The sequence below is a fragment of the Hemiscyllium ocellatum genome, chromosome 1, assembly GCF_020745735.1.
Source record: "Hemiscyllium ocellatum isolate sHemOce1 chromosome 1, sHemOce1.pat.X.cur, whole genome shotgun sequence".
In the NCBI taxonomy this organism is placed as follows: domain Eukaryota; kingdom Metazoa; phylum Chordata; class Chondrichthyes; order Orectolobiformes; family Hemiscylliidae; genus Hemiscyllium; species Hemiscyllium ocellatum.
In genome coordinates this window covers 133,678,242-133,691,081 of record NC_083401.1, presented here as the reverse complement: position 1 = coordinate 133,691,081, position 12,840 = coordinate 133,678,242, and the positions used below count along the sequence as shown (strand labels likewise).

The 12,840-nt window shown below is 39.8% G+C and overlaps 1 protein-coding gene and 1 long non-coding RNA gene across 2 annotated transcripts in view; one reads left to right on the top strand and one right to left on the bottom strand.

Moving 5' to 3' along the window:
• The window catches only part of cfap299 (cilia and flagella associated protein 299), a 587,024-nt gene that overhangs the window by 519,332 nt on the left and 54,852 nt on the right, over window positions 1–12,840 (top strand). The window lies entirely within an intron of this gene.
• LOC132820211 (uncharacterized) overlaps window positions 2,226–12,840 on the bottom strand; it is a 41,761-nt gene continuing 31,146 nt past the window's right edge. Inside the window, exon 3 of the long non-coding RNA XR_009645182.1 lies at window positions 2,226–2,381. This is a non-coding gene — a long non-coding RNA (uncharacterized LOC132820211). The remainder of the gene's footprint in view (window positions 2,382–12,840) is intronic.

The following is a 12,840-nucleotide window of genomic DNA, read 5'->3' as shown; positions in this document are numbered from 1 at the left end:
TTGGGCAGAAGGGTCTGTTTCCATGCTGTACATCTCTATGACTCTATGACTATCTTACTGAGAGTTATTAATATATTAAGTGTATGAGTAAGAAGTTGGGAAATAGCATCTAATGTGGGAAAATGTGAAGTCATTGTGAACAAAAGAACACTATCATTTAAGTAGAGAGAAACTGCAAAAAGCTGCAACACAAAGGGATTTGGGAGTACTGTGATGAAACACAGAAAGCTAGCATGTAGGTGCAGCAGGTAATCAGGAAGGCTAATGGAATATTGGTCCTAATTTCAGGGGGTGGGTAGGAGGGTGTTGTGGGGAGGGGAGAGAGGTTGAAGTTGAGAAGTCTTACCACAACTGTACAAGGCGCTGCTAAGACCACATCTGGAGTATTGAGAGCAATTTTGGTCCCCTTATTTACAACTAGATCTTTGCCTACTTATTTAATCTGTCTATATTCTTTTGAAGCCTCTTTCCAACTCTTCACAAATTGCTTGCTTACCTTTATTTATTTCATAAGCATATTTAGCAACAATACTATTAAGTACATCATCCTGAACATTTATATAAATCATAAAATTTTGAAGGTCCATCAAAGATCCCTGTGGCACACCACTTATTACATCTTACCAATCAGAAAAACGCATTTATCCCTATGCTACTTCCGTTAGCTGGCCAAAGTACTATTCAATATGTTACCCCTGAAAATGAGCTTTTACTTTATGCAATAATGTTTGATATGGCATCTTACTAAATGCCTTCTGGAAATTACTATAGCCCTTTCTACCGATGGAGAAAATATTTGCTCCATAAAAGCCAGTGTTTCACAGTGCAGACAACCTAACGAGAGTGCAAACCTTTACAATGACCAAGAGATGAGACTGAATTGTTAGATTTCTTAAAGGCAATACCGGACTAGGAGCATAAGTGATGCTGCAAGACTACATCACATTCCACATCAATCCTCCCTTCACAAACCTTCGTATTTTTGAATTTTCTACTGACAGTGAAATCACCTGAACTCCAACCCTAATTCACCAGAGTTGAAGAACAGAATTAAAAATTGCTTAGTCAACAAGAATTGCTGAAGCATGATTTAGCTTATGGAAAATATGTGACACGTCTGTTGGGATCCCAATACAAATCCTTTCAAATTCTTCTGTGCTCCCTCTAATATTAGAGTGAAATTACATTCAATTATTAACTCTATCTGTGCCATATTTTTTAACACAAAAAGCCATATTTTTCTCTGAGATTAATGTGAATTTCTGAAGGATAGATTTACTATTTTGGCTGGTCAAAGTATTCTGTTTTGGTATTTGACAACTGATTAGAGTCATAGAGATGTACACACAGAAACAGATCCTTGGATCCAACTCGTCCATGCTGACCAGATATCCTAACCTAATCTAGTCCCATTTGCCAGCACTTGGCCCATATCCCCCTAAACCCTTACTATTCATCTACCCATCCAGATGCCTTTTAAATGTTACAGTTGTACCAATCTCCACCACTTGCTCTGGCACCTCATACCATTCAAGCACCACCCTCTGCGTGTCCTAAACCTATGCCTCTAGTTCTGGACTCCCCCACCCCAGGGAAAAGATTTTGTCTATTTATTCTATCTGTGCCCCTCATGATTTTATAAATTTCTATAAGGTCACCCCTCAGCCTCTGCCTCTCCAGGGAAAACAGCCCCAGCCTATTCAGCCTCTCCCTATAGCTCAAATCCTCCAATCCTGGCAACATCCTTGTAAATATTTTCTGATTAAAGGAATGATTTTCCTCGATTTGGCTTAGTAATTGAGATTCTATTTTTGGGCTGATAGGCATTATGACAGTTTATTTAACTGTCTTCCCTGTTGTTATTAGACTCTCTAATTTCAAATAATGTTGATCTTGCTTTGTGCAGTCCTGTGCCGCTGTAACTTTGTATGTCTCCTTCTGTCTAAGGACCTTATGATCTGTATGTTCTTGTTTGCCATGATCTGCCTGTACTGCTCACAAAACAAAACTTTTCACTGTACTTAGTTACATGTGACAACAATAAATCAAATGAAAACAAAAACTTTGAATTGGTGTTTACACACATTTATTTCTGATTTTGCACCATTTTCTGTAATACTGGTCTCTTAATTTTTCATCAGTGATAAAGTAATCACTTATGAGCAAAGGTCAATTATAATCACAGTAAACATTTCATCAAGTTGGATATTAGGTGCTTAACACTTGAAAGTGGCTATATTATAATACTGCTGGCACGATGATACACTTTTACTTGCTCAAACAGTTTAAGGCCAGCTTACTAAGTGGGAAATGGACCTGATGGTACAGGAGGCCAGGATGTACAGGGTGATTCCATTGGCCCGATCCACCAAGAAGGGAGCCTGGAAGGAAACCAACAGCAGCTGAACAGTTACATGGCAAATATAAGAACCAGACATGATCTGTGTAAATAGTCAAGTAATGTTAAAGGAAACCACTGAAAAGAAGATATTCTGTAACTAAACCCAAACAGGAACTAATCGGGAAAAGTTACTAATAAAGGAGCTAACAACAGCAAAATGAAATCTAAGTGTTGCTGCAGAAACCAGAGGTTTTTATTTAAAAGAATGCTTATCCGCATAAAAGAGACATAAAAGATTAATTTAAATATTAATCTTGTTTAAATATGTATGCTATTCACTGTGTTTAATAGTAGCTTCTGAAAAGACATATTACTATTGTTATGCAAGAGATTTATTCTAGACTTAAGTGCATGCTTCTAATTATAAATGGATGTAGAATTTATAAATTCTATTTCAAAACATTTAGAATGTGATAAAACACAACATACCATATTCAGAATAGCATATGTATTCATGCATTACTGCATGGAACACAACTACTGAAAGTATGATGTTTGCGCAATATGCTGCATCATTTAAAACCATGTCATTGCCATATGAGCACCAGTCTTACACATAAGGGACAATCTTTTGGGCCTGCCCAGAGCAGAGAATAAGACAGGAGGGGTAGAATTAATTGCATGGAAGGCCAAAATCCAGGCTCCCAAGAGCCAGTTAAAGTTTTAGTATTAATTTAGAAGAGTTTCAGACTGGTCGACCTTCCTGTTTGTGATGGTCAGGAAACTCTTTTGCATTCGTCAGCATTAAAACCCCAGCCACTGTTATTCTGTTCGCAGTCACAATCTTGTTAATAACGAGCAAAAAAAAATCTTCTGAAATCTGGCTGCACATATGAGGCATGCACGTAGTGAGGTCTGCTTCTTCCTGGATACCCCAGTATGTACACACTTCTTCATGCTTATTACCGAGACTTCTTCATTGATAGGACATGATTCACAGAGTGGTTATTGCCAGGGTGTTGTTGCCTGCTGTAGATTTACCATCTGAGGGAGACAGGAAGCTGGCTTCTTGGCAGGACATTGCCCAATCAAGAGGACTGCAATATAAACTTCAACTGTACCACTCAATATGGAAAGGTTAGTGGTTTTGCGTATGGAATGGAACTAAAGAGTATGGTCCTTTGGATAAACAGAGATTCACTAGGACTAGATTTCGGCAAATTGGAAGCTGAAGGGATAATCACAGTTATGGGGTATAGGAGGACAGCAAGGAGTGGGAATTGCATGTTAATGTAATGGAAATGAAAGTTCTCATACAGTGGACTTTTATGGGAAGGGGAGGATAAGTGACACTGAGGGAGGAGGAATTGGTGATGCTGTGGAAGAAACCAGGGCAGTAGTGAGATGCAGCAGTCAGGTCGATGAAAACTTCATACCTCCTCAGTTGCAGTGATGTCACAGAAGAGCAGGGATGTACAACAGCCAGGAATGACAGAGTTTTGGGTAACAGGGTGGTGGTAATGGAGGGGAAACAGAGCTAGGGGTACCAGGAGAGATGGAGAAATAAGGTTTACGAAAATAGGCTGAATGGTCTCTGAGGTGCTGAAGGTCTGAGAAAAAAATGATGAATAGATCCAATCATGACTTCACAAGGACTGTCACAAGGCCTGCCTACCCACCTCACTAATGAATCCATGCTGCCGCCTATGAGAAAAGGTAAGAATGTGTATTAAAATCCAGTCAGCAGCATACTGATCACAAAATCTAGTCCAGAATAAGCACACCCATGTGAGCATCCCCTTTCTAAATGGTTACACCAGACCAGCTGCAATGGATCGGCTACATTGTTCACATGGCCAATACAAGACTGTCTAAACAAGTGGTCTCCTCTGAGCTCAGCATTGGTAAGTGATCACCAGGTAGGCACATGGCATACTACAAGGCAACACTGAAAACGTCCTTAAAAAAAGAACGTTCCCACTGACATGGGAATTATTGACTCTTAAATGCATAAATTGGAAAAGAAGCGTCCATGAAGGCACTAACCACTTTGAGTATTAGAGAGAGGGATTTGGAAGTCAAGAGCAAGCAACAGAAAGGATGTGTGGAATCTAGACATACCCACTTCCTCAAACATCACCCACCTGTCTTGTGGCAGAGTCTGCAGCTCCAGGATTGGAATATTCAGCCACCGTTGAACTCAACCCCTGGAGTGTAAGCAAGTCATTCTCAAACCTGAGGGACTGCTAAAGAAGTAGTAGAAGCACCAGGACCCCCTGACTGAGGGGATTCTCCTCTGATTTGATTGAAACGACTCACCTTAGACTTTGACACATGGCTATTTGCTTGAAGCACATGCAGTGTGTTTGTTGCTTGCACTGTTTCATGGTGCAGGTGTGAAATTGGTATATCAATTTTGTTTTGATAAGTTTGTTTGATAAGGTACTAAGTTTGTTTTGGCTGAGGGGACAAAGTGCTAAAACGATTGGCAAGGCAGGGTTGCAGAGCATCCAGCTGAGCACCTTGTGAGCGAACACAAAGAAAGCACAAAGAAAGCAAGGGAGCAATCCTGAGAATCAACAAGCTGAAAAGTGTGAGCTGGGTGCCTGTCCCTGCATGCAAAGTATTCTGGCAGGAGCATTTAAATTAAAAGATGTCAAAGTACATCATTGCAGTGCAGACCTATACTGCAAGTGGATCAGAGATATGGCATGATGTTGTGGAGATGCTTTGTGGGGTATTTGTAGCCATTGCCCTTGGGCATACCCTGAGATATTGGTGTCTGGTGTCGAGAATAGAAGTCCGAAGTAGGAAGCAATGAGCTAAGATCACTAAGTAACCACTCTGACTTTTGTGTCAGGAATTCTCAGTATTTAATTTCTCTCCAGTAGTAGTAAAATGGGAACCTGCATATTAATGAGTCTTGATTAAGTAGAAATTAAGGTGCCCTTGGGGTCTTAGTCTCCTACTGATGGAAACATCTTCTCAGGCCATTCAGTATTCTGTAACTTTCAGTTAGATCACCCCTTACCCTTCTAAACTCCATCAAGTATAATCCCAGAATCCTCAAACACTCCTCACATGTTAAGCCTCTCATTCCTAGGATCATTCTCGTGAACCTCCCCTTGACCCGCTCCAGGCCCAATATGTCCTTCATGAGGTATGGGGCCCAAATTTGCTCACAGTGCTCAAAATGTGGTCTGATCAGAGCTTTATAAAGCATCAGAAGTACATCTCTGCTTTTATTTTCAAGTCATCTCAAAATAAATGCTAATATTGTATTTGCTTTCCTAACTACTGACTCAACCTGCAAGTTTACCTTCAGAGAAACTTGGACTAGAACTCCCACGTCCCTTTGCACTTCAGATTTCTGAATTTTCTCTCCATTTAGAAAACAGTGCATGCCTCTAACCTTCCTATCAAAAAGCATGACCTCAAACTTTCCCACATTCTAATCAATCTGCCACTTTTTTTGCCTTCTCTTCTAACCTGTTAACATCTTTCTGCAGCTTCCTCACCTTTTCAATACTATCTGTCCCTCTGCAAACTTAACTTGAATGCTATTGGTTCCTTCATCCAGATCATTAATACATAAAGTGAAAAGTTGTGGTCTCAACACTGAGCCTTGTGGAACACCACTAGTCACTGGCTTCCATCCTGAGAAGGACTCTTTTTATCTGTACTCTATGTCTTCTGCCAGACAGTCAATCTTCTATCCATGTTAATACCTTGCCTCTAACAGCATGGACCCCTATCTTACTCAGCAGCCTTCAAGACGACCAGTTAGATAACATCCAATGGTTCTGTTTGGTCTAACCTGCTCATTACCTCCAAAAAGAATTCTAACAGATTTGTCAGACTTGATCTCCCCTTGATGAAACCATTTTCCCCAATTTTACCATGTAGAAATCTCATCGTTCACAATGGCCTCCAAAATCCTTCCAACGACAGAGGACAGCCTAATCTGCCTATAATTTCTCATCTTTTGTTTTACTCCCTTCCAGTTCTGTGGGAGCCTCCCTGACTCCAGTGATTCCTGAAAGATCACCACTAAAGCCTCCACTATCTCTTCAGCTATCTCCTTCAGAACTGTGGGGTGTAGTCTATCTGACCCTGGTAATTTATCCACTTTCATACCTTTCAGATTTTCCAGCACCTTTTCATTGGTGATGGCCACCATAGACAAATCTGAACTAACCCAACCTCTCCCTCCCTCATCCTGACTCTGTTGAATTTTTGGGATATTACTCATGTCTTCCACTGTGAAGACTGACTGACACAAAGTGCTCTTCTGTTTCTCAGCCATTTCTTTGTTGCCCATTACTACTTCTCCAGCTTCATTTTCCAGCAGCTCAATGTCCACTTTTGTCTCTCTTTTTCCCTTTATATATCTCAAGAAACTCTTGCATTTTTTAAATATTACTGGCTGGCTTACCCTCATATTTAATCTTTTCCCTCTTTATTTCTTTTCTCGTTGTCCTCTGTTAGTCTTAGTTGGCTTCCAATTCTGTTGGAAAATATGACATGCTGCTCCTGATGTTGAGAAAGACTGTTTAGTAAAGTTAGATCATATGGGATTCGGGGGAGCTTGTCAACTGGATACAAACTTGGATTGACTTTACATAAAACATAGAACATTACAGCATAGTACAGGCCCTTCAGCCCTTGATGTTGCACCCACCTATGAAAGTACTCTGGTGCCCATCTAACCTACACCGTTCCATTATTATCCATTTGTGTGTCCAATGTCCATTTAAATGTCCTTAACGTTGGCAAGTCTACTACTGTTGCAGGCAGGCCACAACATGCCCATATTACTCTCTGAGTAAAGGAACTACCCCTGATATCTGTCCTAAATTTGTCTCCCATCAATTTAAAGCAATGGCGCCTTCTATTAACCTTCACCATTCGAGGAAAAAAGCACTCACTGTCTATCTTATACGTCTTGAATAAATCCCTTTCAACCTTCTTCTCTCCATTAAAACAGCCTTTAGGAGACCAAGGGTGGTGGTGGACGGTTGTTTTTCTGACTGGAGGCCAGTGACCAGTGATATTACACAGGATCATTGCTGGGTCCCTTATTGTTTGTCATAAATGACTTCAATGAACATTTAGGAGGAATGGTTAAAAAGTTTGCAGATGGCACCAAAATTGGTGGTGCAGTCGACAGTCAAGAAGGTTATCTAAGATTACAAACGGAATTTAGTCAATTGGACCAATGGGCTGAGGAGTGGCAGATAGAATTTAATTTGGATAAATGCAAGGAATTACATTTTGGTAAAGTGAAGAAGGCAAGTCACAAAGTTAATGGTAGGGCCCTAGATAGTGTTGTAGAACTGAGAATTGAATTGAATTGAGTTAGCTCTGTTGTAAAATGTGCTCAAATAATAAGAGTGAAAAGTTTACAAGTCACCATTTAGAGCGCCATCTTAGGTGCAGAGTACCTAGGTACAATCCTTAGTTATGGAATAAAGAAATGAAGAAAAAATGTTACATTACAACTATACACAGTATAAACATAGGGGAGAAAAACAAGAAGCAAATTTTAAAAAAAATTCACTGCCTCTCCGAGGGCTCTCTGCAGTACATCAGTGTGGGGGCTTCCATGTGGTCTGACCATTGCCTGCGGCCATGCTCTGAACTGGGCCACTGCCCAGAGACCTAGCGGTTCAGGTTCATAGTTCTTTGAAAGTATCACAGGCAGATAGGGTGATTAAGAAGGCATTTAGCATGCTTGCCTTTGTTGCTCAGACTTCATGTCGAGGGTGTATAGGACGTTGGTGAGACCACTTTTGGCATACAGTGTACAGTTCTGGTCACCATGCTATAGGAACAGTATTATTAAATTGGAGAAGGTTCAGAAGAGATTTACCAAGATGTTGCCTGGTCTAAAGGATTTGAATTATGAGGAGATTTTTTTTTATGCTGGTACTTTCTTCACTGGAGCGTGAGAGGTTAAGGGGTGACCTTATAGAGGTTTATAAAGTCATAAGGGCATAGATAAGATGAACAGAAAGGGTCTTTTCCCTCAGCTGAATGAATTCAAAACTAAGGAGTATATTTTTAAGATGAGATGAGAAAGATTTAAAAGGAACCTGAGGAGCAAAGTTTTTAGAGTCATTGCATCATAGAGATGTACAGCATGGAAACAGACCCTTCAGTCTAACCCATCCATGCCGACCAGGTATCCCAACCCAATCTAGTCCCACCTGCCAGCACTCGTCCCATATCCCTCCAAACCCTTCCTATTCATATACCCATCCAAATGCCTTTTAAATGTTGCAATGTACCAGCCTCCACCACTTCCTCTGGTAGCTCATTCCATGCACGTACCACCCTCTATGTGAAAAAGTTGCCCCTTAGGTCTCTTTTATATCTTTCCCCTCTCACACTAAACCTATGGCCTCTAGTTCTGGACTCCCCCACCCCAGGGAAAAGACCTTGTCTATTTATCCTATCCATGCCCCTCATGATTTTGTAAACCTCTATAAGGTCACCCCCCCAACCTCCGACGCTCCAGGGAAAACAGCCCCAGACTGTTCAGCCTCTCCTTATAACTCAAATCCTCCAACCCTGACAACATCCTTGTAAATTTTTTCTGAACACTTCCAAGTTTCACAACATCTTTCCAATAAGAAGGAGACCAGAATTGCACGCAATATTCCAACAGTGGCCTAACCAATGTCCTGTACAGCCGCAACATGACTTCCCAATTCCTGTACTCAATACTCTTAACAATAAAAGAAAGCAGACCAAATGCCTTCTTCACTATCCTATCCTATCTATCTGCGACTCCACTTCAAGGAGCTATGAATCTGCATTCCAAGGTCTCTTTATTCAGCATCACTTCCTAGCACCTTACCATTAAGTGTATAAGTCATGCTAAGATTTCCTTTTCCAAAATGCAGCACCTTACATTATCTGAATTAAACTCCATCTGCCACTTCTCAGCCTGTTGGCTCATCTGGTCAAGATCCTCTTGTAATCTGAGGTAAGCTTCTTTACTGTCCACTTGTATGTGGTCCTCTCCTATTTTTTGTTTTCACACAGCATGGTTCATATGTGCTTGAGGAAGTTGTAGATCCAGGTACAGTTAGAACATTCAAAAGACATTTGGACAATAGGAAAGGTTTAGATGGATATAGGCCAAACACAGGAAGGTGGGACTAGTTTAGTTTGGGAAACGTGGTCAGCATGGACTAATTCACCCAAAGGGTATGTTTCCGTGCTGTGTGACTCGATGCCTTTATGAAGGCCTCACTTGAATTCTCACACGGTTCTCCCACATTTCTTGGCCACTTCATTCAGGTCCTGTAAAGATTCTACCCACTGATTCTATTCAATCACCACCGAAGTGTCCAAGTGTTGATGTTTTGAACAATTAACACATTTTTAGTTTTAAAGTATTACAGTTTAAAAAATAGTTTTATAACAATGATCGTAGCATAAGATGGTTAGCATTGCAGAGGTTTGGTTCCTTTTCAGTGACTTTAGCAAAAGAGATTTTAGTTAGGTCACATGTAGCTCATTTAGTTGCTTTGGGGCGTTACATTTTCATTGTATCTGTTTTCACTGAACAATACTGTTTTAATTTGAATTCTAATAAATCATTCTGTCGCTAAGGGAGATTTTATTCTGGCAAGATTTTATCTATGAAGCCAGCTCGTACAACTTTTGCTTTGGGTCTTGGGAAGTAGAAATGTTGATGGTTACTTTTGACAAGCCTTAAAATAAATGGATATTATGGTAACAAAATACCAGTAATTATATTGTGCCATATTGGATTGCAGAAGTAAAACAAATAAGTTTATTGCTTTTCTTTGATGGTAATCTTTAGAAGGTGATTTATGATTAATTAAAGGAAATAACTCCCTTTAAAGCCAAAGATCAGATCAGACAGCCCAGGTTTGAATAAGAGGAAACAGCAATGACGTACTTGATGGCTTTATACTTAATCATAATTATTGGTACCAAACGTTCTTTTACTTAAAAAGACATTTTTTGAAAAAGCAGGAAAATGGATATAGATAATAAAAGTAGGCCTTGTAATCTTATATGGGAAGTCTTGGGACCCAATTGGAAGCATCCCTGCCTCTGAGACAGCTGTTCTGTGTTCAACTTCCAATCTAGGACTAGATGGCTGAGGAAGGTATTTCCTAATGTGGTCAAACAGATTGAATATCAACTTGTAAATCCTTCCAATACACCAATGACCGTCAGAATTCTTGTGATGGTGTATGTTTGCAAACAATATTTTACAAGTGATACATTTACATGCAAACAATTATTAGTCATAGAGTCATAGTCATATGATAGGATCATACAACCTGGGTGAGTATGATATCCCAACCTTTTTAAGCTGTGTTTTAGGATTGTTATGTAGGCTTGTATTGTTAATATAATATTGTACAATACAGTGAGGGTGTGGCATAGAAACAGGCCATTCATCCCAACTTCTCTAGTGATGAAAAGTTCTTCATACTTCATAACTTACTGTTATACAAGACACAATATATATTTTTACATAGCTACTCTAGTCACATGTCCAATGAAACCCTAAGCAAAAGCTTCTATGAGCCACATAATTGTACCTTAAAATCTACGATATTCATGGTTGAAGGTCGTTTTTAACGATAGGATATGTTACACATATTTTTCTCACCAATTCTGAAGAATTCAGTTATTTCAGACATCATGCCTGACCTAGGACTTTCAAATAGCAGCCATTGCAAAGATTTTAGTAAATAAATTAATGGTGAATTTATTGTCCTGATAAGTATGCTTTTATTTTGTCTGTGCCAAGGCAATGAACAGTAAATTTGCAATTTTCTGTTACCCATAGTCAGTCAAATAAGATTAATGGTTTATAAATCCATTACAACCATTGCAAATTGGATTAAAGTGTTGTTTTGTTTCTTTTTTTTTGTAATTGTACAATCCTATTAAATAAGATAGGTGAACAATTGAATTTAATTGTAGCAGAGACAAGAGCAGAATAATGAAATTGAACTCCCCGCATGTTCTCAGGTCAATTAGAGATTATTACTTAACAATCGAAGGTAGCAGTTGTGGAAGAGAAAATTGTTCATAGTTAAAGATAACTTGCATTTAATTGTACCTTTTATGACCTCAGGTCTTACTGAAATGCTTCACAGCCAATAAATTATTGTTGAATTTTAATCTTCTACCACTAGTATCAACTACCTCATCTACAAACTTAGTCACCTCATCACAAAGTTCAATCAGATTTGTTTGGCATGATCTACCTCTGACAAATCTATGCTGACTATCCCTGATCAAATCTGAACCACCTTGAGGAACTCCTGCAGAGATGTTCTGGCATTGAGATGCCTGACAGCTAATAATCACATATATTCCTGGGTCCATATTCTCTGGTATTAATATGAATAAGAAGTGATCTCAACGAAAAATGTAAGACAATGCAACTGATTTATAGGGTACATACTAAGATCCGATCCCCCTCACGAGAGTCTAGAACGGGCTCTTCCAGCCTCCCACAGCAACTGGAATAGAACTCTTGTTTTGGCAGATTTAAAAGTGAACAAACCTCAGATCTGACTGAGTTCTATTTCAGCTGCTGTGGGAGATGAGGGAGGACATCAAGGGGACCTTGACTCAAATTTTTCATTTCTCTCTTGCCACAGAGAAAGGTGCTAGAGAATTGGAAGGTGGTGAAACTAAACCAAGGAATTATAGGCCAGTGAGTCTCACATCAATGGGAGGGAAACTATTGGAGAAATTCTGAATGAGAGAATTAGTCCCCATTTAGAGAAGCAAGATTTGATCAGGGACAGTCAGCATGACTTTGTCAGAGGTAGATCATGCCAAACAAATCTGATTGAACTTTGTGATGAGGTGACTAAGTTTGTAGATGAGGTAGTTGATGTAGTTTATATGGATTTCAGCAAGGTATTTGACAAGGTCTCACATAGGAGATGATAACCAAGTTAAAAAAACACATGAGATCCAGGGTAACTTCACAAAAGGATCAAAAATTGGCATAGTGGTAGAAGACAGACACTGGTCGTAGAAGACTGTTTGTGTGACTGGAGTGTGGCGTCCAGTAGCATACCACAGGGATCAGTGCTGTGTCCTTCCTTGTTCATGATACATATAAATGATACAGATGAGAATGTGGTGGGGGTTGAAAAGTAAGCTTGTGGATGACACAACAATTGTTCAGCAATTTGACAGCGAGGAAGGTGGTCTTAGGTTACAGATCAAAGACTAGGGATACTACAGCAAATAACTCACCTCCTGGCACTACAAGCCTATCCACCATCTATAAGGCACAAGTCAGGAGTGTCTTGGACTACTCTCCACTTGCCTGGATGGGTGCAGCTCCAACAACACTCAAGAAGCTTGACACCATCCAGAATAAAGCAACGTGCTTGATTGGCACCGTATCTACAAACAATCAATCCCTCCACCACTGGCACTCAGTAACAGCAGTGTACACTATCTACAAGATGCACTGC